We start from the raw sequence: 26,169 nt of genomic DNA, 5'->3' as shown, positions 1-26,169 counted from the left end.
ACCTTGGGCCTGATGAAAGAAGCATCCAGGGAGTGAGCTGGAGTCACAATCCAGGGCCCAGGAGGCACAATGAGTTCCCACATGGTCAGTTTCCTGTTGACTGCACTTGGCACATACCCACTCAAAATGAGCTTGGACAAAAGGGTGCAGGGGTGCAGGGAGCAGTTATGGGCTCATGGCACAGAGAAGTTTTGGATTCAAGTGGCTGGGTGCCAGGAATAAAGGGAGCCAGGAGGACTCAGATCTCTTCTTGCTTCATCCTTGGATATGTTCTCCCCAGGCCAGACAGCAGACCTCATGCACTCAGAGAATCTACTGGATGGATTCTGGTGACAAGCCCTCTTTCACCCCTGGAGTTGGGACACAGGAAAGTTTCAAAAGTGATGGCTAAGAGTGTTTTTTTTGGGGGGCACACCAGGACTGTTACCAGAGGTGGAGATCATGATGGGCAAAAGATCTACAGAAGTTCAGTAGGGCTCAGCAGGAGCCCCCCAAGTGTTTCCTTGCATAGGTGCCATCATTGAACAGAGTTACTGAGGAATGCAAACACATAGGCCCAGCATGATGAGAGTTCAAATTCACACTGAAGCTGGAAAATTCTGAAGAAACTCAGGTCTGTTACCCAGACCGCAACCCCTCACTGGGGAGTGTCCATGATGCCAGGACCCTCTTCCCAAACAAGCTGCATGTTTAGACAGGATCTTGCTATATAGCCTAGACTGGCCTTGAACTTGTGCACTACCACACAAAAATTCCAATCAGTTCTTTCAGGGTAAGGAGGAAGTGGGTCCATTTAGAAAATGTTTCCAGTTGTTAAGAACTCTCATTGCTATTCTGGAAGATCCCAGTTTGGTCCCTAGCACCCATGTTGGATAGCTCACAACTGCCTGTAATTCAAGCACCAGGAGATTCAATGCCTTTCTCTGGCTTCCTTGAACCATTACTCCCCCCCCCAAACACACATACATGCATGCTCTCTCTCGTACACACATACACACACTTAAATAATCTAAATTACTCTCAAATGGTCCCACTAGAAGCCCCACTGACAGCAAATCTTGTCCTCCACAACTCCTGACCCACCACATGCTGATGAACAAGAATGTAGGCAGGCCCTCCGCCAAGAACAGCCTGGGAAGAGTGACTTGGGAGGTGCCACTCACACCAAGCCAACTGAAGCGTGAAGCTGGGAGGTAGCGGTAAGCCAGTGACTGTGGATTTTGAATCTGGAATTCCCTTCTTGCAACAAATTAACCTGCATGCCCTTAGGGTTGGTTCGCCAAAGACAGGGAAAACCATGGGGGAAAGTAGACATGGTTCCAAAGTTATTTTTGTATTCATTTCATTTAATCAGATACAACCCTGTGTAGTGTGTAATAAACAGACATACCAATATGAGTTAGGTAATTTTTAGGAGAACTACAAATGAGGAGGATGATAATATTGAAAAGGATTTTAACTGAGTAGGTAGGTACATCTATGCATTGTATGTGTGTCTGGTGCCCACAGAGGCCAGAGGGTGTCAGATGCCTGGCACTGGAGTTACAGATGGTTATGAGCTGCCACAAGGGTGCTGGGAATCAAACCCAGGTCATTTGGAAGAGCAGCCAGTGCTCTTAACCACCAAGCCATCTCTCCAGCCCCAACAAATGTACCTCATTATCTAGCAACTCCAAAGACTATCTTCATGAAATGCTTCCCCTGGGCCAGCGAGAGGGCTTAGTAGGAAAAGGTACTTGCCACCAAGTCTGAAGACTTGAGTTTGATCTCTGGGACCCACATGGTGGAAAGAGAACTGACTTCTGCCCATTGTCCTCTGACCTAACCCCATCTTCATACAATAAAAAAATACACAAGTGAATAAATGTAATAAAAAACTGTAAAAGGAATCAAACTGTTTTCCCTGCATATAAGAGGCAAAACAAGACCACTCATTGGTGTGCTGGTGATGTTTGTACTGGCTGAGGACAGCCAGCAGCCAACTACCAGGAGATGTGTGTAATGGCATGGAAAACTTCCCAAGGGCTATAAGAGAAAAAACCAAATCTCAGGATATATTTGGCTATCACACCCCCCACAGTGAGAAACTTCATATCCACTATGATGGTTATATAGAAAGAAAAGACAGACGAGAACAGAGTTGGGAGGATATAGAAACCGGAAGCTTACATATTTTAAATGAGAATATGGAGTAGCACAGCCGCTTAGAAAAGCAGCCCGAAGTCCTTCAAACATCTAAGTGCAGAATTACCATATATGTGGCGTGTAATTAGTAAAATCCCAATGCTGAAGGGGTAGAGGCAGGAGTCAGGAGTTCAAGGACATGTTTGGCTACATAGTGAGCTGGAAGCCAGTGTAGGCTACATGAGACTTATTTCAAACCAAACAAAATAAAAAAATCACCCTACAGCCTATTATTGTCACTCCAAGATATATGGCAAGCACAAATAAGAAAACAAACTCATACATGGATATTCATAGAAACATTATTATAATAACCCAAATATGAAACAACCTAAGTGTCCCTGAAATGGATCAGTGGATAAATAAAATAACTGCATAGCCACAAGATGGAATCTTGTTCATTCAGCTTTAAAAAATGAAAAGCTGACACATCGGCACACAGACAAATCTTGACAACCCTCCTACATGAAAGAAAACACTCAAAAAATACTCTTCATGATTCCATCTCTGTGGGTGCCCCAATCAAGCAAATCTACAGACACAGAAAGCAGAGCATGGTGGACCACAGCTGGAAGGATATGATGGGGCATAGATGAAGGGTACGGAGTTTGGCAGGTAAGGTCTAAATCTGTGAATACACTCACTCCAAGTTTTATACCTAAACTAGGTAAGTGATATGGTATGCTGTCTATGTCTCAGAAAAGACCCAGATAGATGCAGAATTTTACTATGCCACATTCTACAATGGCAAAAGACAATAGCCTTAGTGTTCTTTAATCAGAGAGGAGCTAAGGAAAGTGTGGTGACATACACTGCCAGAGACTAAAATGAGAATGTCTGTATGAATGGGTATTGCATGGTCTTCACAATGTATCACACAGTAGGAAAAGCAAGGCACACAATGGTTTGTTTCCTTGTGTCACACGTGGAAAAACTGAGCAGCGGGAGTGTTTGCATCTTATTAGCTTGTTTGTGTTTAATGTGTAGATAGACAATAACAAACTACAGCTCCCTCATCAAGTGCCTGTTGCCTGTCATGGTATAGCCATCTATAAGAATGACATTTAGAGTTTTCAATAGTTGATTAACAACAAAAGCGTTCAGCTGGGAGATACAGCTTGGTAGTAGAGCACTTGCCCAATGGGCACATAGCCCTATCAATCCCTAGTACTGAAGAGTGACAGTACTCAAAATTAAAATTGGTGTCTACAAATAAAGTTTTATCAACATATCATCATACTTATTTATTATGTGTTGTCAATAGCTCTTCTCTTAGTGATAGATTTGATTAGTTGCCAGAGACCATGAACCTGCAAAACCTAAAATATTCTCAACTAAGCCCACTATAGACAAGGTTTGCTGCCCTGGACTAGTAACCATGAAAAGAAACACTAAAGCCTTTTTGTCCAGTACTGAGCTGGCAGGGGGTTAGTTCCTGGAGGCAGAGAGTAAAGACAGCTAGCTCACCCTGAACCCTTTGGACCAGTTAAAAGACGTCAACACAAGAAGGATGTGATGGTAAGAGAGTAATCCCAGCTTTTTGGAGCTGGAAGCAAGGTAACCAGCAGTTCAAGGTGCATTTACCCAGCAACAACAAAAATGTCAACGCAGGGATGTATCTCTGTACGTTTCCATACTAGGACATGCATATATGCATATTGATATGTATGTTTTTGTTTTTAGACAGGGTCTTATTATGTATCTCTGGCTGGCTTGGAACTCACAGGATAACCTCAAACTTACAGAGATTCCCTGCCCCCCATCATCCAAGTGCTGGGATTAAAGGCATGTGCCATCATGCCCAGGGCCATATATATGAACAGTTTACTTATGATTGTTTTAATAGCTGTACACCACATGGACAACTGAGGCTTCCTTGAGAGAAGAGATAGCTGAAAAGGAGGAAATCAAACAGTTTTAGCTATGTGTGTGTGTGTATGTGTTGCTGACATATTCTTTAAAGTTTCACATCAGTTTGTGCATGTATATGGACACATTGCAGGGGCCAGTTCTCCCCTTTTACCATACAAGTTCTTGGGGCTGAAGTGGGATCATCTGGCTTAGTGGTAGGTTCCTTTGCTGGCTGAGCCATTTGAGGGTCCCATCTACTGTTGACGTTTTATAAGGAGAACCATTTATGTATAGTGCATGTAATTAAAAATAAAGGTGTAAGGCTGGGCAGTGGTGGTGGCACCTTTGATTATAGCACTCAGGAGGCAGAGGCAGGCAGATTTCTGTGAGTTCAAGGCCAGCCTGGCCTACAAAGTGAGTTCCAGGACAGCCAGGGCTGTTACACAGAGAAAAAGATCAAAACAAACAAACCAACCAACAAGAATGATTCTTATTTTGGTAACACATATAATAAAATTGGAATGATATGATTAGCAAGGTTCCTGAACAAGATTGATACAAATTTGTGAAGCATTCCATATTTTAAAAGGAGGAGGCAGCATCTGAACAGTGACCATTGCACTTTTAGAGGCCAGGTTGTAGGCTCTGCTGGGGCACAGGGTAGCCCCTAGCATAGAGCATGGCCCACTGTGGCCCATCTTAGTCATTGAATGAGTGGGAAGGAACAAAGAACGCACGTTAAGAGGGAGATGTCCACACAGAGGAATGCACACTTAGGGAAGAGTCAAGTCCAGAATGGCAGAGCAGGGATGTTACCCACAGCTCCACCTCAGTCCATGGCCAAAGCTGCTGGTCTGCAGAACCTTGGTTTAGGGGTCCCAGCTTTTCAGCCTTTCCCACTGTTCATCTCCTGTAAGGTTCATGCTTTGTTTCTGTCCTTCACAGCTTCCTGAAGGACAGCAGAGGAGTCTAGCTGGGTGCTGGCTCTAGCTGCTGCCTGCTGCTTGTCAGTTGGGGCCTTAGTCTCTGGGAACGGGGAAGACTTTCCACCAGGAATCCAGAATCCCTTGTCCAAGGACTGAGCCTTGGTGGCTACAGCAGAACTACATGCCCAGGGACTGCCTGACTGCCTGGCTGTGTCACACATGGTTGATTGAGGACATTACTTTTGTTTGCTCTCATCCTCCTTTTCCCCCTGAAATTCTTCAGGCCTGCCATCACACACACACACACATGCTTGTTACCCTTTGTGACTAAAATAGTTGGGCACCCTGAATTATTTATTATTGTTATTATTATTATTTTGGTTTTTGGCTACAGAGAAACTCTGACTGTCTTGGAATTCACTCTGTAGTCCAGGATGGCCGCAAACTCAGAAATCCACCTGCCTCTGCCTCCAGAGCACTGGGATTAAGGGCGTGCACTGCCACTGCTCTGAATTCTTTTTCAGTTCAAGCAGCATAGATGGAACTGGGCCAATCAGATTATTCCATCCCCCTGGCCACGTTGATTGGTTCAGAGGCAGGCATGTGTGTCCATGAATGGCAGCCCTAGGACTTTTGCTAGTGTTCTCAAAAGATGGGGCTGGAGTTGTTATGGGAGATTTTTTTGTTTTTGTTTTTGTTTTTTGTGTTTTGTTTTGTTTTTTTGCACTATGCAGAGCAATCTAGCCCAGGAATAAAAAATAAAACTTCACTAGAAGCAAGAGCCTCTGGGAGTGAGAGAGCAGTTCCTGATGGTCCTGTTTAAACTGGTTCTGTTACGCCTGAAGTCCTTACTGAGCTCTAGCCTCTTCATTGGAAGGAACACAAGACACTCTCCCTTTGCTCAGGCTGCTTAGCATTGTCAAGAGTCATGGCTCCTACTCAGGCTTGGCGGTGCCTTGGCTCTGAACACTATGTGGAGGCTTTGCACCTTCTGTACTTTGCACTTAGGCCCTCTGTGGCTCTTCCTGGGCTGTTACCTGTCTGGAGACAGGCTACTTCTCTAGCCTGCTCATTTTCACCCCTGGGTGAGGTGTCTGACCTACTGAACATCCCATTCCTCTAAATTCTAGCCCTTGATTCTTCAGGCCTGCTGTCTGTGCCCCCCCCCCTCCACTCGTTGCCCTTTGTGACTGAAAAATAGTTGGGCACACATTTTGGCCTTTAAACTTTATTGAACATTTCCTGTGTAACAGACTGTGCCAAGCACACTCATGGATAATCTCCTTTGGTCTCAATAACCCCTTCCACAGGTTTTATGATTATTATTCTCACTTTCAAGCAATGGGAAGCAATAGCTTAGGAAGATTGACATCAAACAGCCAAGACACACTAGAACAAAGCAGGCCACATGTGGGGACTGACCCCAGGGACTTACTCCAACCCCTGAAACTGTGCTTCTACTATGAATGGGCTCCAGGATCACGTGAGCACAGGGGCCCAGACCAGAACCTTCCCTTGCCAAACATGGGGGCACATCTTAGTAGGTCAGGGAAGACGCTTGGTTAAATGAGTGCCTCAGATGTCACTGAGGCAGGAGTCCCCAGGACCTCACCCACACAGAGGCCAGCTGGTGTCTCCTCATCAATACATTAGCCAGGGTCTCCTCATCAAGTATGTTGGCCCTAAGAAACCCTTTGGTGCATCCAGGTGTCTTCTTGCAAGGACTGGCGTTCTACCATGGCTGAGGAATGGCTGCAGCTCAGGACAGCTTCTCTGCTGACAGAAGGAAGAGACCAAGGACATGAACGAGCAGTTCCAGCTAGAGAGGGAAACAGGTTTAAAAACTTCATTCCACTCTTCAAGGGTGGCTCATGATCTCTAAGAGGTAAGGACTGTAAGCCAGGGTCTGAGAGAAATTCAGATTCTATAAGATTGCTCCATTATCTCTCCCTCTTTAAGTTTTGTTTGTTTGTTCAAGACAGGGTTTCTTGTATAGCCTTAGCTGTTCTAGAAATACCGCTGTAGACCAGGTTGGCCTTGAATTCAGAGGTCTGTCTGACCCTGCCTCCCGAGTGCTTGGATGAAAGGTGTTGCACAACGACTGACTGACACATTTTTTAGGTTTTCTCACTTATATAGACCAGGCTAGTCTGGAACTTACAGAGACCGGCTTGCCTTTGCCTCCTGAGTGCTGGGATTAAAGGTATGTGCCACGGCTTAATTTTTAAAAGCATTTTATACACTATATTTTGGTTATATTCTTTCCCCTCCCCTAACTCCTCCCAGATTCTCCCACCTATCCAATTCCATGTTCTTTTGTTCTAAAAACAAAAACAAAAAGATCACATACATACATACACACACACACACACACACACACACACACACACACCACACACACACACACACACACACACCACACACACACACCACACACCACACACACACACACACACACACACACACACACACACACCCCATAGGATCTCTTTTGTGCTGTTCAGCCTCTCCTGAGCTTGGGGCCTGCCCTGAAGTGGCTTATATACCTAGTGTCCCTTCACTGACAAGAACTGATTTTCCCTCTCCCAGCAGGCACAAATAGCAAGCAGCTTCCTGGCTAGGGATGCGACTCTGTACCCAATTCCCCTTCCTTCTGCCGGGGCTTTGTCTGACCTGAGTTTGTGCAGGTCTTGTGCACGTGTCACAGTCTCTGTGAGTTCCCATGTGTATCTGCCCTGTCTGGTCCTTATAATCTTGCCGCCTTCTCATCCATATACATCCCTGAGCCTGGAGGAGAGGAGTTTGAAGAAGACATCCCAGTTAGTACCGAGTGCTCCAAAGTTCCCCACTCTCTGCACACTGTCCAATTGTGGGTCTCCCTGTTAATTACCATTCACTGCAGGAGGCAGCTTCCCTGGTGAGGGCTGAACGAGACCCTGATCTATGGGTGTAGCAGAATGTCACTAGGAGTCATTTGGCTGCTGTATTCCTTTAGCAGAACGATAGTAGCAGATTTTTCCCAGGGCTCATGATCTATCTAGTCTCAGGCTCTTGGTCTCATTGTGTGTGCTTCCTCAAAAACGGAAAATCAGCTTACCACAGGATTCCCTCTGTATCAGACATATACCCAGCGTACTCTGCATCCTACTACAGAGACACAACCATGTTCACTGCTGCTCTACTCATAATAGACAGATACTGGAAAGACACTTGGATGTTCATCAACTGGGAATGGATGGTGAAAGTGTACACTTTACACAATGGAATATTACTCAGCAGTTAAGAAGAACGAAGCAGTCACTCTGAGGGAGGAAACCCAGATCCAGAAAGACAAACATTACATGTTTTCTCTTTTTAAAAAAGCTTGTTGCTTATGCAAATGAATCTTATTTTGTGTGTGTGTTTTGCCTGAATATATGTATATACACCACATACATGCTTCATGTCCACTGAGATCAGACAAAGAATAGGATTTCTGGAAAATGGAACTATGGATAATCATAAACCACCATGGGGGTGCTGGAATCGAACCTGGGTCCTCTGTCAGAGCAGCAAGTGCATTTGCTCTCTGAGGCCATCTCTCTGCAGCCCCACATATTTTCATTTATATATAGACATTAGCTTTTAAGCTTTAGATATATGTGTGCGATCTAGAGCACTCAAAGACACTAGATAGATAGTAAGGGACCAGGTAGGAGGAGGGGATTCTCAAGAGAAGGGGAAATGGAATATAGTGTGCAAAGCAATAAGGAGGAAAGTCGAAAGGGATAGTTAACTGGAGAAGGAATGGGAAGGTAGGGTAAAGGAGGGACTATGGGAGGGACAAATAACACTAAAGGCCTTTCACAAAGTCATATGGAAACCTACTATTGTAGAAGCTTCCTAAAATATATACACATATAAAAGGAGTTTAGATGAAGTCACCACATAATGGGGGATAGTATCCCAACTGGACATCATATGCTACCAAATAAACCCTCAGCACTAGGAATGTTTTTGAGTTGTTGGCCAAAGGAAAACTATAGAGAGCCCCCACTAAACATTAGAAGTCAAAGAACCTGGTTACCTTCCATAGCATGATGATGAGGCCCAATTCCAAAGATAACCACATCTTTAGGTGTGGAATATGAAGAAATCCAGCTAGTACTCAGCTGGGAGCTTCACCCCTGCTGACTAGTGTCCATAGTTCCAGAAGGTGTTATACATACCACCTTGAGGAGAGTAACCATCCATCTCACCCAAAATATGGCTACTGTGATCTATCACAGCAACCTGCCTGTGTGATGTGCTCACCGGTGCAGCAGTGACATGAATTATGGGAGTGACCCTCCGCTTTTATGATTGGATTTAAGGCCTAATCCATGAGATGGAACCCATAACTGACACTGTTAATGAGGCCAAGAACCTGCCTGAGACTAGATAGGTCATGGTTTCCCTAGAGGAAAACCCACTACAATTATTCATTTTTCTCTTGAGAAGGAATGGTAGTCACAGCATTAAAAATGAAAATCAAAGCTCTTATGAAAGTTACATTTTTAAAATTTTGATTGTGTGTGCTTGCGTGCACATGCACTATTCACTGAGCCATCTTATTGTCCCACAAAGCTCTTGTCTTTTTGTTTGAGACAGGGTCTTCCTACACAGCTCTGGCTGAACTTGCGTTTGCTAGGTTCCCAGGGTAGCTTCAAATCTGTGGCAGTCTTCCCATCTTAATCTTATCAGAGCCTGACTGTTCTACTTTCTTGGTACCAGCTTTTAGGTTTGCTCTTCCCTCTGCCTAGATGCTCTGTTTTCTCCTCCCCTCCGTTGCCTGCTGGACCTCTGCACATCCTTACACACAGTTTCTTGTGCTTGCTTTTCTTATCATGTCTCGATCCTACCACTCACTCTGTTTGTTACGTTTGGTTTTTACCACTGGACCGTGAAGTTCCTGAAGGTAGGTGGATGTCTGTTTTGTTCCCTATTGTATTCTCAGAAGCAGACACACTATAACAATTCATTGAGTGAACAAAAGAGTAAATGGAAATTGAAAGAAATCAACCAAAGCAGACACCCCACCACCTCCTCTCAAAAAGTATAAAACCCAATAATTACATGCTGGTGGCACCTGCCTTTAATGCCAGCACTCTGGAGGCAGAGGTAGGCAGATCTCTGTGCGTTTGAGGCCAGCATTGTCTACATAGTGAGACCCCGTCCCAAAAAAGAAAAAGAAAAAAGGTATGAAAACCTACATTCTAAAAGCCATTTTCTGTGAGTTCGTGGCCAGCCTGGTCTACTGAATGAGTTTCAAGACAAGCTACCATGTATTCAAAAACAAAAACAAACAAATTAGCGAAAGAAAAAGGAAGGAAGGGAGAGAGGGAGGGAGGGAGGAAGGAAGAAAGGAAGGAAGGAAGGAAGGAAGGAAGGAAGGAAGGAAGGAAGGAAGGGAGGAAGAAAGGAAGAAAGGAAGAAAGAAAACCTAAAAGTCTGGAGCAGGTGTAGGTGCAATTACCTACAGTGATTTTTATGACCACCAGATGGCACACTGCCGTCTATCCCAATGGGAAGGATGGTAGGGGGTAAAAGTGAAAGATTGGCAGGTGGGTGGGATAGGGTGAGACTTTGCAGGGGTTTCTGATTTTCTCCACTAGGAGGGCCTGCACTTTGTGTGCTCAGCTAATTGTCTCACTGTAGAACTAACTATCCCCCCACCCAGGCTTACATTCTCAGGGTGCTACAATATCAATGCTTTTCTGAATAAAAAAATGTGGGGTTTGTTTATGTTTTTTTTAATTGCTTGAAATGATTTTATGGATTGCTTTTTCTTCTCTATGTGTAGGAATTGAATGCACTCTTGTCACTTTAAGCATCTGACCCCCCCTTTTTGACTTAAGAATAAGCATAAGGGCTGGAGAGATGGCTCAGAATTAAGAGCACTGGCTGTCCTTTCAGAGGACCTGAGTTCAATTCCCAGCACCCACATGATGGCTCACAACCATCCATAATGAAATCTGGTGCCTTCTTCTGACCTGCAGGGTTACATGCAGACAGAATACTGTATACATAATAAATAAATCTTAAAAAAAAATAGAACAAACATAAACTTATACTTCTCTTATCCCATCACAACACAAGTTAGCTAAAACTTCAAGGAACCACATTTTATAAAAAGCCAACATGGGGATTGAACCCATGTTAGACAAACATTCTGTCACTACAAGCCCAGTCCAGAACTAATGTTTCATCTTACTTCCTGAGACTTCCAAGGCACATAACAAATAATGACATTAGCAGAAATACTAAGTTGGGGCTGGTGACATAGCTCAGGGGGTAAGGGCACCAAGCCACGACCTAAATGAGATCTGTGGTACTTGAGGATGAAAGGAGAGCACCAACTCCCAAAAGTTCAAGTGTGGCTTACACACACACATCAATCAATCAATTTAATTTCTTTTTATTTGATTTGCTTTTTGAGACAGTATTTCTCTGTGTAACAGCCCTAGTCCTGGAACTCACTCTACAGATCATGCTGGTCTTGAACTCAGAGATCCATCTGCCTGCCTCTGCCTCCCGATAGGTGAGATTAAAGACATATGCTACCACTGCCCAGCTCAATTTAATTCTCTTTTAAGTAAATGAACCTAAGACAGGAAGTTGATGGATAGCTGGTGTACCCACAGAGCCCCACATTCCGACTAGGATGGAAATGTACCCTAGGAATCTTTTCCCTCTGGAAGCTCATAAAAACCCTAGTTTGGCAGAGGTTCAATACTTTGGAGTCTGTAAGTCAAGAGTTAGGGACTAGCCTGGCAGGGTTAGTCCTTGACTCCAGTTGGTGTTCCTACAAGGCTCCTAGCTTGTCTTTGCCTTTCTTCTGTACCTGCCCAGCGAAGGCAGCAAGGCTTCTGGGCCGGCCCACTGAGGAAGTGTAGAGTGTCCTCTTTGCACGTGTATTTGACTTGGAGCTGGTTCTAGACCAGTAGAGCCATAGAGGCAGTTACAAAGGCCTCTGGCAATCTCTCCTTGTTGGACTCCCCAGTCAATGCCAGTCTTGGCCCATTATAGCCTTCATATCTGAGCAGTTTGGGAATTATTTAGAAACGGTCTTATTTGTTCTGTAATTCAGCCAGTATGACAGCCATAAAGATTGCTTTGTGGCTCCTTGAGCTGTTGATTGGAAGGGTGCAGAGGGAAGCAGAGCTGACTTAATCAAGGGCTTTGGCCCAAGGTTGTCCGGAAAGGGCACATTGCAAGTGAACTTGGCTAGCACTCAGGGTGGGTGCTTGGAGGCTCAGGTGTAGCATTCACCCCTGGGATGTGTCTCTGTGCCATGTGTGTGCCTGTGTCTCTTGTGTGTCTCTGAGTGTCTATGCATGAGTCTCCTCATGTGTCCCTGTGTGTAGCTGTGTCTCCATGTAGACACATGGCCGAAGGGGCATCCTTCTCTTAGCCAAACAAAATCAGTTTGGTGCTAAGCTGTGAGTTACATTTGGCAGGGATTCCTTGGCTATGATATTAAAGGCAGAGGCAAAAAAAAAAAAAAAAAAAAAAAAAAAAGAAAGAAATGAAAAAGCAAGTTGGACTTCATAAAATTTTAAAATTTTGTGCATCAAAAGACTTTTTCTCAATAGCTGTGATTAAAATCTTTTAAAATAAATTTCAACTTTGCCTCAAAAAATCAATCAAAAAACAAACCAAATAAAACAAAGACTCTATCCATAAAGTAACAAGCCAGGCATAGTGGCTTACGACTGTAATGAAGTAGGGGAACTGCTGCAAGTCTGAGGCCAGCTTAGTCTGTCTACACAGTAAGTTCCAGGCCAGCAATTATTTAGTAAGAGTCAACTAGAAAGAAAGAAAGAAAGAAAGAAAGAAAGAAAGAAAGAAAGGAAGGAAGGAAGAAAGGAAGGAAGGAAGGAAAGAAGGAAGAAAGAAAGAAACAAACAAACAAACAAAACAATAGACTAATAGTGGTGGTTACACAGAGAAACCTTGCCTAAAAAGGAAAACCAACCAAACAAACAAACAAAACAGAATAAGACTACAATCCCACAGAATGAGAGAAAGCATACTAACCATATATCTGATAAGATACTAATATCCAGAATATATAGAGGACCAAAAAACAACAAAGCAACCTAATCTTAAAATGAACATAGTGTTTGAGAGTTTGCCCAAATAGCTTATGCAAATGAGCAATAAACACATAATAAGATGTTCACCATCATTAATCATTCCCTTTGGGAAGGGAATAGAGTTGTTTTTTGCTATTTGTTTGTTTTGTTTTGTTTCTCTGTGTTGTACTAGCTGTCCTGGAACTCACTCTGTAGACAAGGCTGGCCTCGAACTCAGAGATCCACCTGCCTCTGCATCCAGCATGATGGGATTTGTGTGTGGTGTGTGTGTGTGGTGTGGTGTGTGGTGTCTTTTATCTGCATGTACTTCTGCCCGCCAGAAGAAGGCACTGGATCCCCTGAGAATACAGTTATAGACAGTTATAAACCTTCATGTAGCTGGGTGTTGGTGGTGCATGCCTTTAATCCCAGCACTCAGGAGGCAGAGGCAGAGGCAGGCAGATTTCTGTGAGTTCGAGTCCAACCCAGCCTACAGAGCTAGTTCCAAGACAGGCTCTAAAGCCACAGAGAAACTGTCTCGAAAACCAACCAACTAAACAAGCAAACAAAAGCCTCCATGTAGGTGCTGAGAATTGAACTCAGGACTTCTGAAGCTCACTGTAGTTGATAATAGAGTAAAAAGGAATGAGACATAGTCCCTGGCCTCAGAAAACCTGCAGTGTAGTCAGGAACACAGAGTCAGAGTCAATAAGCCAAGAAAATAGGGGTGCAGTGCAGCTTCCCTATGACTTGAGTGCCAGCTGATGCCATGTGTCCTTGAAGATTAAGAATTGGCCAGAGTGTGCCCTGTCCCCAGAAGAGGCTCAGTGCCTTCCAAAGGTTCTTAAAAGTTCAAAGGGCAACTGAGTCCATTCCCCGGTTCTCAGGCCTGGGGCTCAGCTCTCCCTGAGTCTATGTGGTCCTAGGGTCACCAGACCTTGCTTTTCTTGTTGCCCTCCATGGAATTCAATGCTGCCATCCTATTAACAGCTCAATATAGTCATAGAGGCAAACAATTATAGCTTAAGCCTTGGCAGGCCTCAGCTGAGGTTTTAAGCCAGCAATATGACCCCTCCCGAGCCATCTCCTTTCAGAGACTTCATCTATATGTGTGTGCCTGACCTGCCACCTCAGAGTTCTGTCCCTTTGTGGTAGGCACAGCAAAGACATTTAACCATGTGACCACACACAAATAACACTTATTTCCAATGAGCCAAGTAACTTCTTTAGTAAGGCCTTCTTAGATTCTCACCATTTACCACATAGGCAAAGCAACAAGCCCTTGTAGTCTCAACCCGCCATCTCTTCTCTTCTTAGCCTAAGGCAAGAAGGCCCACAGGGATTCTTTTTTCCCCACCCACATGAATTCTGTCTTCCGCCTCAGAGGGCAGAAGTCATCGTCATGAGTTTGAGTCTGTGAAGGGTTTGTGTCTGTGAAGACATTTTCTATCTTACCTCCATTATGGTGGGCACTATCCCATCCACTCATTTAACAAACAAGTGAACTTAATAGAGGCAGGTTTTATGTGATCTGGAGTGATCTTGTGTGGCTTCACGGGAATGGTGGGAGCTGGCCCAGGGCTTTGCAACTTGGAGTGGATAAGTTAGATGAGTTAACAGATGCTAGGATAAGATGAAGGGCAGGACAGGTCTTGAGGGGGTATTATGGGGATTGATTGGCACAGATAACTCATGATCTCCATGAGGTCAATATGTATAAACATCCACAGAGAGGCGATCCCGAGACAGGCCCTCCAGTAGACAGCAGACATGAGTGCCTCCCAGATAGCATGAGAGGAATCCGAGATCATAGGGTCACAAGAGGATGAGGCATCCCAGGAAGATGGGGTTTGGGGGGTTGGCGAAGGGGGGCTCCCAGGTGAGAGGGCCATTTCAGCTGAGGGGTTGGGGTGGGGACAACACCTGAGTGATGTGAGAAGCAGTTGAGCAGGCTGGGAGAGGTGGAGGGTGAGGCTGGAGAGGTGTACAGGTAGGCTGCTAGCGGGGTGTGTTGAGCAAGTAGGGCAGAAGAGCTGTGGCCCTGGGGACAGGACAGACCCAGGCCTCTGAGCAGGTGTAGTCTCAGCAGGTGGGTATTTGCAGATACTGAGGGAACGGATGTGGGAAGATGTGGGATGTCCAGGGAGGCCAGGGAGGGAGTTACAGCTGTGCTAGGGAGCTCTGGTGTGTGGTAGAGGTAGAACTTCCAGTTAGAAGGGGCCCAAAGTGAGCGAGGACAAACCGGAACACAGGAACTAGCCTCCAGGTGTGGTGAGGAGGCTTGAGCTGCAGCAGAGAATCCTCTCCTCTCTGGGAGGAGCCTGTGGCTCCTTAGGTTTGTCTGAAAGTGAGCAAAAGGCCTCTGAGGGAGGGAGTCCAGGTAAGCAGGCAAGCATGATGGACACAGAGCATTGGCTCACAGTGAGGAAGAAGGCCTCTCTTTCCCAACATCTGGAGGTCTCAGGGAGGAAGCCTGGCCGGCACTAGGAACATGTTGTGTTTATTTTCATGGCTGTCTTCTACTTACAGTCAGTAAAACCAGACTTCCAATTAAGGCAGTGACACTGACATTTGTTTTTCAACAAAGGCTGAAGGTAAAACATGGACTACCTTAAAAGTATGGTAGGTAGTTGGAGACGGGCGATTCAGGTTACTTTGGGAGAGCGGGGAGCACGGAGTTTGGAGGCCTGTGGGGTGTGTGAGTGTCCTTGTGGTGCATGATGGGTGCCATGGTTGGGAAGGGGATTCAGGATCCTGAGAGGGAGGCCAGTGAGGAGTGGCTCTTGGGATCATCCTGCTTCCACAAGAGGAAGTGGTTCCACGGTGACTCTCTTGGTGGATCAGACATGAAGAGGAGCTGACCATGTGGGAATATTGTTGTTATTATTATTGTTGTTGTTGTTATTGTTTTTGTTATTATTATTCCAATAGCTTTTAAAAGAAATGAAGCCTGAGAATATGGCTCAACATATCATTCGGCCAGCACGCTCAGCTCTCAGTGTCATTCCCAGATTGGGCGGGGGAGAGGAAGGGAGGGAGGATGAGGGGAAGGGAGGGATAGAGATTCTCCAAAGATGAAATGACTTGAAGTAAGCTGGACAACCGCCGCCAGGCCAGGTTTGTTCTCCTCAAATGGTGTCTTACACTGAACCTCAGGAGAATTTGGAAGGTCTGGTGTCCCTAGTGTCAGCTCAGTGTAGTCCCTTGAGTGAGACCAACAGTTCTGGCCTCTGTCAGCAAGGGGAAGAAGCTCCAGGGCTGGGGGTTGCCACTGTTGCAAACTGAGGGCATGATGTCCGTCCATGGGGGCTTCCACTTAGGAACTTTTCATCTTAGTGTCGGCAGGGGTGTGTGTGTGTGTGTGTGTGTGTGTGTGTGTGTGTGTGTGTGTGTGTGTGTGTGTGTGTTCTGTTCCTGCTTGTGGCCCTAGTGCCAGACTATAATTAGAAGGTTTCCTTCAGAACTACTAGATGGTCACCTTCGTTTAGCCTGTCTGTGTTTACTTGTCATTTAAATTAAGAGGACAGAACTTTGCTCTCAGCATCCAGCTCTCAGCAACCAAAGTGGAACACCTTGAACAGCAAGTGCTGCTTGGTGAGTCTGTAGCAGGGGAGGAGGAAGATCCTTGCAAAGGCCAGGGAGAGTACCCACTCTCCTTCTTCCTCCCAAGGCTCCAGACAGAGGTGTTAGTGCATGACTAAAACTGTAGAACTGGGAGGAGATAAGCCTTTTCTTGCCCCTGTGACCTCATAATCCATAAACCGGATTAAAGAATGAATGCTCTCAAAATGAAAGCTCAAAGAGTTGGAAATGGCCCTGAGGTCCAAATCTAAAGCAATATTTCAGGAAAGGTTCTCTGCTCCCATTAACTACCCGAATGGTCCCTCAGCAGAAGGGTCAGGATGGAGAGTGCTCCTGTGGTTCTGAGGATGGACAGAGATAGATTGCCCAGCTTCAGTCTCATTAGTAGGTTCACTAAAGGTCTAGAGCTGACTGGCACCTTATTTTCATACAGAACTACCTATGGCTATACTTTCAAGATGGGTTCATATCTTGTCTGCCACTTGATAGCCATTCAACATTGGGCAAGTCAGTTCAATACCACAGATATGGATAATCACGGCACCTTTGCTATGGGACTGTTACAAGAATTACCTGAATGGATGAATACATATAAAGTTCTGAAGACCATCCTGCCAGGTGAGGCAGTGCATGCCTTTAATCCCAGCACTCAGAAGGCAGAGGCAGGTATGAACCTGCCTTCTACAGTATGTTCCAGCTAGCCAGTGCGATATAGAGAGATTCTGTCTCAAAAACACAAACCAGTGTTCTTTATACATAGTAGGTATTCAGTAAACATCAGCTCTAGGCTGAAGCAGAAAGATCATGAGTTTGAGGCCAGCCTGGGCTACATAGTGAGATCCAGTCTCAAAGAAACAAAATAATCTTTTGGACTGAGGATGTAGCTCAGTTCGTAGCATTCTCTCCTAGTATGCATGAAGCCAGTACATACTCATAATCCAGGCACTTGGGAGGCAGAGGCAGGGATATCAGAAGTTCAAGGCCATTCTCAACTACATAGTGAGTTTGAGGCCAGCCTAGGCAGCTTGAGAAACTTTTGTTAGCTTTAGTAGTAATTTATCTATCTCACCTTCCCTTTCTGTAATAACCCAGTTCTAAGCATAAAGAACCACTGCAAATTGTTTACAGGGAAAATATGATTGACTATTACTAGCCAATTAAATGTGTACTTATTATAATGAGATAATTTCCAGAAGACAAGTGTCATCAGTGAGCTTGGGTGCTCCCTCCTTCACAGCCTCGGACATGTCTCTAACGATGTGTGACATCTGTATAAGCCTTAGTGCCCCCAACACCAGAGGCCTTGCCAAAGCCAAGTGGGGCTGATTTCTGTTCTCACCAACAGGCAAGCAGAAGAGATTCCTTAAAGTGTCATCACTATACCCAACAAATTAACATCCAACCATAAAATTATAATTATTGTCTGAAGGATTATACTTTGAAATGTAAGATACCAATGGTGAGAATTTGTAGAGAAACTCAATTTATACATAATACATTTTATGTCCCCTAAGATAATACCTTTTGACCTAGATAGAAAGGGATTGCACTCATTTTAATCCTCCTTTAACTTTGTACCCAGCCCACTCTCTCTTTCCAAATGCTGCTGAATATTCCCACAGGGTGTTCACACTACCAGAAGTCTTCCATTCTGCTCTGGACATAAACGTCTCCCCTTCAGTAAAATCAGCTTTTGGCTGGAGGAATCAATGTCCCAGAGAGTAAGGACATGAAGGGGTGGTCTGGGTACCTTCTGGGAATCAGATCCATCCATCTCCCTGTCAAAAGTTCCTGGTCTCCTTTTTGGAAAGGAAGGCATTCCCTACATTTGAGACACCATGGAAGAAGGATCCTGAGGTTGAGGCTACCTGGGGCTCAAAGTAAGATCATGTCTCAAAAAGAGAAGAAAGAAACAAGAAACAAAACAACAACAAAAATACAACAGGGGGCCTGGATGTGGTGGTGCACACCTTGCCTTTAATCCCAGCATTCGGGAAGCAGAGGCAGGCAGATCTCTGTGAGTTCAAGGCCAGCCTGGTCTACAAGAGCTAGCTCCAGAACAGCCTCCAAAGCCACAGAGAAACCCAGTCTTGATAAAACAAACAAAACAAACAAACAAAATCAACAGAGATGGCTCAGCTGTTAAGAGCAATGTCTGTTCTGGCCTCCCTGGGTACATATCATATACGCACACTGGGTTTTTTTTGTTTTCTGAGACAGGGTTTCTCTGTGTAATAGCCCTGGCTGTCCTGAAACTCACTCTGTAGACCAAGCTGGTTCAGAGTGCTGGGATTAAAGGCAAGTGCCACCACCACCTGGCTTCACATGCTCTTTTAAAAGCCCACAAGACTGGTAAGATAGGTGAATGGATAGACTTAGCTGTGCAAGCACAAGGACTGAGTTCACATCCCCAGCCCCTAGTAAATGTCAGGTAGGCATGGTAGCCACCTGTGCATTCTGTGCTCAGAAGGCAGGGGCAGGGACCCTGAGAGCAAACTGGCTAGTCAGACTAGTCCATATATGTGAGCTCTGAGTTCAACTGAAAGAGCCTGTGTCAGTGAAAAAGATGGAGAACAATGAAGGAAGCTTCGGTGCTAGATAGATAGATAGATAGATAGATAGATAGATAGATAGATAGATACATGCATGCATACATACATACATAGGTAGATACATAGATGATACACACATAGATGATAGATAGATACATGCATACATACATACATAGGTAGATACATAGATGATACACACATAGATGATAGATAGATAGATACATGCATACATACATACATACATACATAGGTAGATACATAGATGATACACACATAGATGATAGATAGATAGATAGATAGATAGATAGATAGATGGACAGATATAAACAAGCTGGGCCTTTAATCATATCTCTCAGGAAACAGGGATGGGGCTACATACTGGGACCATATTTCAAAAGACAAACATATAAACTGGGCAGTGGTGGTACACACCTTTTATGCCAGCAGAGGCAGAGGCAGGTGGATCTCTGTGAGTTCAAGGCCGGTCTGGTCTTCAGAGGACAGGCTCCAAAGCTACACACACAGAGAAACCCTATATCAAAAAACCAAAGCCCCCCAAAACAGACAAACAAAAACCCCAAACAAGACAAAAGTGGCTAAGTTGTAGAATTTTACTTTCCTTTGATGCTCACAGCAGGAGTCCCTATTTCACCAGGGAGGGACAGGTGCAGGTTGTATCAGGTGACATCTTATCAGCCGGTTTGTTGTGAGTGCCAACTGGGGAAGCTTCAAAGTTGTTTTATATCAAGAGTATCTTTACCTGTGTAGTGAGAATAATGATCATATATAATGACCAAGCCTTTCTCAAGACATCATGTGGAGATGCACTAATGGACGGGCAAGTGCTTTATAAAATATTAAAGCAGCCTGGCAGGCAAAGTAGGAAAATTGGTGAGATGTACAGGGAGAGGAAATATTATTGAATGGGTTAAAAATGCAACAAAACACAAGCATTTATTAAGCAGCTACTATGCACCAGGCATTTTACACATACTCCTGGGAGTCCTCAGCACCACTCTCCAGGGACCTTGCCCAATCTCTTGCTGGGGGCAGGGCATCTTGCCAAGAGTCACATGGCTTGTGTGTAGTGGAGCCAAGACTTGAGTCAGCACAGCACGGTTCTCCTGCAGGCAGTGGATGAGGGCCTGGGGTATGCTGGGGAGAAGGTCAAGAAGATAAGAAGGTGAAGAATAAGACAAGCATCCCCCTGTGGGTCACTCGGGCCAAGACAAGGCCCCGAGGGGCTCCAGAGAACTTCTCAGAAAAGAGGCAGGAACTAGAGACAATGGCTTAAGATTTTGTAAGAGTTTAATTCTCAATTACTTCCCCTTACTGGTTCTTCCACTACTCAGGCTTTTTGCCTGTAAGTAAGAGGCAGTGAAACTTATCCTTCTGGCTGTTCGTATTTATTAATGTCCCATTGTGGTGCCAGGCAGGCCAAGGGCATGGAGTTAGAAGCATTTATTCACAGACAGGAGAGGGTCTTTGAGTCCTACTCTGCACCCACGGTAGGAGAACACCAGATAACAAGGGTTGCTAGAAAGAGAAACGGGAAGTTCATAGGTTTCCGAAGCCCCCAGAGAAAAAGCAGAACAGAGAAAGGGACAGGAGCACCATTACACTCTTCTAGCTGGGTAGGCAGAAAAGGGAGAGCACTTGGCCCTGTCTCTGCGGCAGGCTACCTTGGGGCTAAAACTGCCCTTGAACTGGCCTGTGTCCTCCCTGGCCCTACAGGCCCTCAAGTTTCTCCTCCTCCTCCCTCCTCCCTCACCCTGCTCCACAAGGGCCCACCCGCATTCTTAGGGAATCATAGACTAAAAATAAACATTTGCCACCAGACTAGGGCACAGGGGCAAACTGGTTCAACAGAGGTCTTGTTGACAGTGAGATGGGTTTGATGCAAGATGGAAGAGATGGCAGTTTAAAGTCCCCAGACCTCCCCCCCCCATCCCAAACTGGTGATGAAAATAATTCTTTCTTCAGTGTGGCTCTTGGAGAGCTAGAGCTAGACTTGCCTTCAGCTCTGTGACCTTCTATGGCTGGGACTATTTGGATCTCCAGTAATGTCACTGTGCCTGCTGGAGAGATAGACATGTGGCAAAAAATAGCTTCACCCCTTTGCAATATTCCTACCATAACTGGACACGGCAAGTCTTTATCAGCCGCTGGAGCAAAGGTGCTTTTCTGGGAAGGCAAAACCCATGACTCTCCAGCCCACAGAAGACATAGTGGGGGCCCCCGTTACTGATAGCATGGCTGGAATCCTTCAGAAGACAGTCCAGCCTTAGGAATGGGAGGCAGGGTGAGAGGTGGAGGCCCATGTCAACTGGCAGCACATAGCTGTCATCTAAGGAGCCTTCCTGGGTCTTAGCTGTCCCATACTCTCCTGCCTGTGTTGCTGACAGACATGAGCCCTCTCCTGAAGCTTACTTGATGGATGCAGGGAATATTATTCCTATTGAATCGTTGCCTACGCTTTGACTTTGGCTACAAGAGTTCAGGGACCAGAAAACCCTCCTGGCCTCGTATAAGCTTCATACTTAAGCATATTAGAGTCTTCATCTCCAGGGCAAGGGGCCTGGGCTCCTGAATATTCCCAGCAGCACTAGGTCTCCTGGGCTGAGTGCTGCTGATGAGGCACATTGGGCTCATCATATACCTCTAAGTGACTGCACATGGTTAATCCCGCTGGATCACAATGACCCTGGAAGGCTGTATTAGACATTCCTACCCACTTTACAGGGAAAATAACACCGGATAATTAAGCTACCTGACTGTACACGCGGTATGAGTGATGATGCCAGGCCACTGGTTCCTATCAGTTGGACTCCCGGGTTGTGTGCATTGGGCCCCAGTGAGAAACATTCCAATTCAAATGGAAGGGGAGATGGATGCTATGTCAGTGGTAAAATCTAGAAGTGTTTGCTGGAGGAGCTGTTGCTGAGCTCTGCCCCACAATGTTGCAGATCAAGATAGTGCATATAAGCCACCCAGACCTCTGGGACTCTGCATGTGCAGTGGCCTCTGCTTCAAATTCTCTTCCCTGCCTCTGAATAGCCAACTTCTCCCACCCTGGAGGCCTCAGCTGAGCAGTGGTTTCTGCAGGGAAGTCTAGGCTGGCCAGGTTTGGTCTCACCACACTATACTCTCCGTTTTGTGGACTTTAACACAGGTGCTATTGAAACGCATGCAAGAATCATTTTGTGGTTACTATCTCTGACTGGCTGTAATGTAAGCAGGAACTCCCCAGGTTATTCATGTAATTTAACCTATCCTCCAGCCCCCTCTGTTCCCGCCCAGCACATAGTAGGTGCTCAACAAGTACTTGTACATGAGCAAAAGATCAGTTGGGCACTAACTGGATCTGGCTGGTGGGAAGCAGCAGCCGGGCCGACAGGAGTGGGGTACCAATGAGGCTGGTGTAAGAGACAAGGAACCGGCGAGGAATGAACAGTCTGTGATGAACTAGATCACCCTAAGACTCTATTGGTGTTGCAGATACCAGGGTCATACTCCCTAGGTGCCCTGCCCTCCACCTCCTGTTATCCCTGAGCTCTGTCAACCAATATAAACTTCACAATGTGAATTCTGGATCTGATGATGGGGCAAAGGCTAATAGATTACTTTGAAGCCAGGTATTGGTGGCACACACCTTTAGTCCTAGCACTCTGGAGGCTCTCTGTGAGTTTGAGGCCAGCCTGTTATACAGAGCCAGTTCCAGGACAGGCTCCAAAGCAATACAGAGAAACTCTGTCTCTAAAAACAAACAAACAACAACAAAATAATTGCTTTGAAATGTGCTGGTGGGAGATGTCATTCTGTAAATATGTTTCTCATACTGATTAATGAATAAAGCACTGATGGCCAATAGGAAAGCTAGATAGGCGGGACTAGGAGACGAGGAGGAAAGAGGAGTCAAGATGGAGAGACTGGGGAGAGCACAACGCCAGCCCATTCTCCGGTAAAATGAAACCACGTGGAAATACTTAGATTAACAAAAATGGGTTAATACTTAAGACAGAGCTAGCCAATAAGAAACAAGTAACTGGCCAACAGAATTATATCAAATACAGAGTCTCTGTGCGTTATTTGGGGCTGGCACGGTGGTGGGGCAAGACCAGCGGTGAGAGGAAAAACCTACTCCTTACACTGGTGGAAGATGGGATTCTGTTTCCTCTTGTCTTCCCTTCTCCCACCCCTCTTTAGTAGAGCGTGGATGTCTCTGGGTACAGCATCTTTCTATCTGGAATTGGTTAGGTCCCTCTGGTTACTAGTTCTCTTCTGTATATTTTCTTTCTTGCTCACAGGAAGGTCAACAGAGTGAGAGCAAGGACCTTGTCTTCTCACCTATTTATCTCCAGCCTGGAGCCTTGTACCTGGCACATGGTGAGTGATCAATAGGTATTTGTTTGCAGGCGTTAGTGGACAGATGAATGGGTGGATGAGTGGGTGGGTAAGGTTCTTCGAGGTTGGGGTTTGGCTTCTTGAAGGACCTGTAACCTTGGAGCTAAATCAAACTGAATAGAAAGAACAGAAATTGCCTTCCCTAGGGACACACTTGTCTGCATGTGTGCATTTGTACAACTTTAAAGATAACACATATAGTAGTTATGTGAAGTTCTTTGATAAAGCAGTTCAAGAAGCTGCAGCACTAATTGTTTTCCAGAGGAAGAACCGGGCTAGGACATTAGGGAGAGAATGAGGCTACTTTTCATTATGAAGCCTTTCAATATTTTAGTTTCTATCATGTGTATATCTTCCATCCATCCATCCATCCATCCATCCATCCATCCATCCATCCATCCATCCGTCCATCCGTCATCTCTTTTATTCCCTCTCCTTTCCTTTCTTCTTTTCCCCTTTCTTCCTCTCTGTTCCTCTCTGTCTCTCTGCCTTCTTAGTGTCTCTTTCTCTCTCACACATAAACTCTTTTTCAATGCTGAAAGTGAAACCCAGTATCTACCACATATTTCTAACATGATAATAATTTAAGGTTTCTTTTCTTGAGGAGCAAGGCAAATAGTTAATCAGGGGAAAGCATTGAGAAAGCAATTAACTCCTTCATCCAGGCCAGACTTCATAGGGACTAAAATGGGGCAAGAATGTATGTAAATGGTTTCCCAAGACTGGTTGGGAAACACTGTAGGTACTGATAGTGGACAGTACTTATTGGCAATTCAATATGTACCCCTTACAACAACTCAAAGTTGAAGGGGATCTGAATCCTATCAAACTCTTCTGACACAGCTACTAGAAAATTTATCACCCTTGTTTATCTTTATGTGTCCAGGGTGATCTGATGTTATCAAACCACAAATATTCTCTCTCTCTCTCTGTCTCTCTCTCTCTCTGTCTCTCTGTCTCTGTCTCTGTCTCTGTCTCTCTCTCTCTCTCTCTCTCTCTCTCTCTCTCTCTCTCTCAGTTTTTGAGATAGGATCCCACTGTGTAGCACCGGATGTCCTGGAACTCACTTTGTAGACAAGGCTGGCCTCAAACTCACCAAGATCCAGCTACCTCTGCCTCCCAAATGCTGGGATTAAAGGCATGTACCACCACCACCCAGCTTTAACATCCCTTTTCCTTCAGATGTTTTAGTGACAACCTTAAACTGGCAAGCATGGGACTACTCTATTTATTTTAGTTGGTACATGATATATAATAGGATTGACAGAAGTGCAAGATTTTGTTCTTTTTCCTATTACAGAGAGTTTCAATGAATATAGGTACATTTAACTATTTGTCATCCATTTATCTACATATCTACCTACTTATTTACCCACCTACCTACCTATGGATCAGTCTATCATTTATCTGTCATCTATCGACCATGTAGGTCTATCATCCACCCATCATCTGTTTATGATCTGTCTACAGAGTCGTCTATCATCTCTTCTATGTCTGTTATCACCTATCTTTATAATTACTTCCATTTCTGAAAGTTGACATGCATCCTCAGTCCTCATACTTTTTTGTGATGATACTTGGAATTTTTTTTGAAAAGGCTGTTATATTTCACAGTCTAACAATGGTTATGAAAAGTTATTTTGTTATTGGTCATAAATGTTGCCATCTTTCCCTTTTTGTATTAGAAGATATACAGGAGCTCATTACTTAAGTTCTATCCCTCTGCTTACATACATATTTATTGCTCACTTTCCTTTTTGTTTGCCAGCTTTTATTACATTTTATTATTTGTGTGTGTGCATTGTGTGTGTGTGTGTGTGTGTGTGTGTGTGTGTGTGTGTATGTGTGCCTGCTTGTGCATAGGTGCCAACCCATGGGATTCCATCCCCTCCTACTGTCTGTGTCTCAGGGATTGTACCAAGGTCATCAGGCTTTGGTGGCAAATGCCTTTTCCTAATGAGCCATCTTGCCATACCTGTTTGGTTTTGAGATAGGGGCTTGTGTATCCCAGATTGGCCTCAAACTGAAGATGATCTTAAACTCCTTACCCTCCTGCTATCAAGTCCTGAGTCCTGGGATTATAGTCTTGTACCACATTGTTTCATGTGATGGTGTGTATTGAACCCAGAACTTTGCTAGGCAAGCACTCTACTAACTGAACTAAAGCTGTGGGCCCTGTTCTTGAGATAGAGGCTTGCTGTGTAGCTCAGGCTGACCTGGAAGTCTCTATGTAGCCAAGGCTGGCCTCTACTGATACTCCTGAATTTCCTGTGTGCTGGGATCATAGCAAGAGTTACCAGACCCTCTGATTTCCTCTTCTGAAATCAGTTCACAGTCTTTTGCCCATTCTCCCCTTGGGCCATCTATGGTTCTTCCATTTACTAGCTAGAACACGTTTGTACCAGGGTAGTAAATCTATGACATATAATGTGGAAATATCTTCTCCTGTACCCTCATTTATCTTTTGTTATCCAGAATATAATCAAATCCTTGCATTTTTCCTTTATAGTTATTAATAGCCACAGATGTTTGTGTAGTATTTGGTTTCCACACTATCCTAACTTTAAGATTTAA

The 26,169-nt window shown here is 44.9% G+C and overlaps 1 pseudogene; it reads left to right on the top strand.

Annotated features, from left to right (window-relative positions):
* The first annotated feature begins 4,525 nt into the window (after window positions 1–4,525).
* LOC127234333 (uncharacterized) lies at window positions 4,526–4,620 on the top strand (annotated as a pseudogene).
* Window positions 4,621–26,169: the final 21,549 nt, after the last annotated feature.

Source organism: Phodopus roborovskii, unplaced genomic scaffold (assembly GCF_943737965.1).
Source record: "Phodopus roborovskii unplaced genomic scaffold, PHOROB, whole genome shotgun sequence".
Taxonomy (NCBI): domain Eukaryota; kingdom Metazoa; phylum Chordata; class Mammalia; order Rodentia; family Cricetidae; genus Phodopus; species Phodopus roborovskii.
Note: the sequence above shows the minus strand (reverse complement) of the source record. Positions and strands in the feature narration are given on the sequence as shown.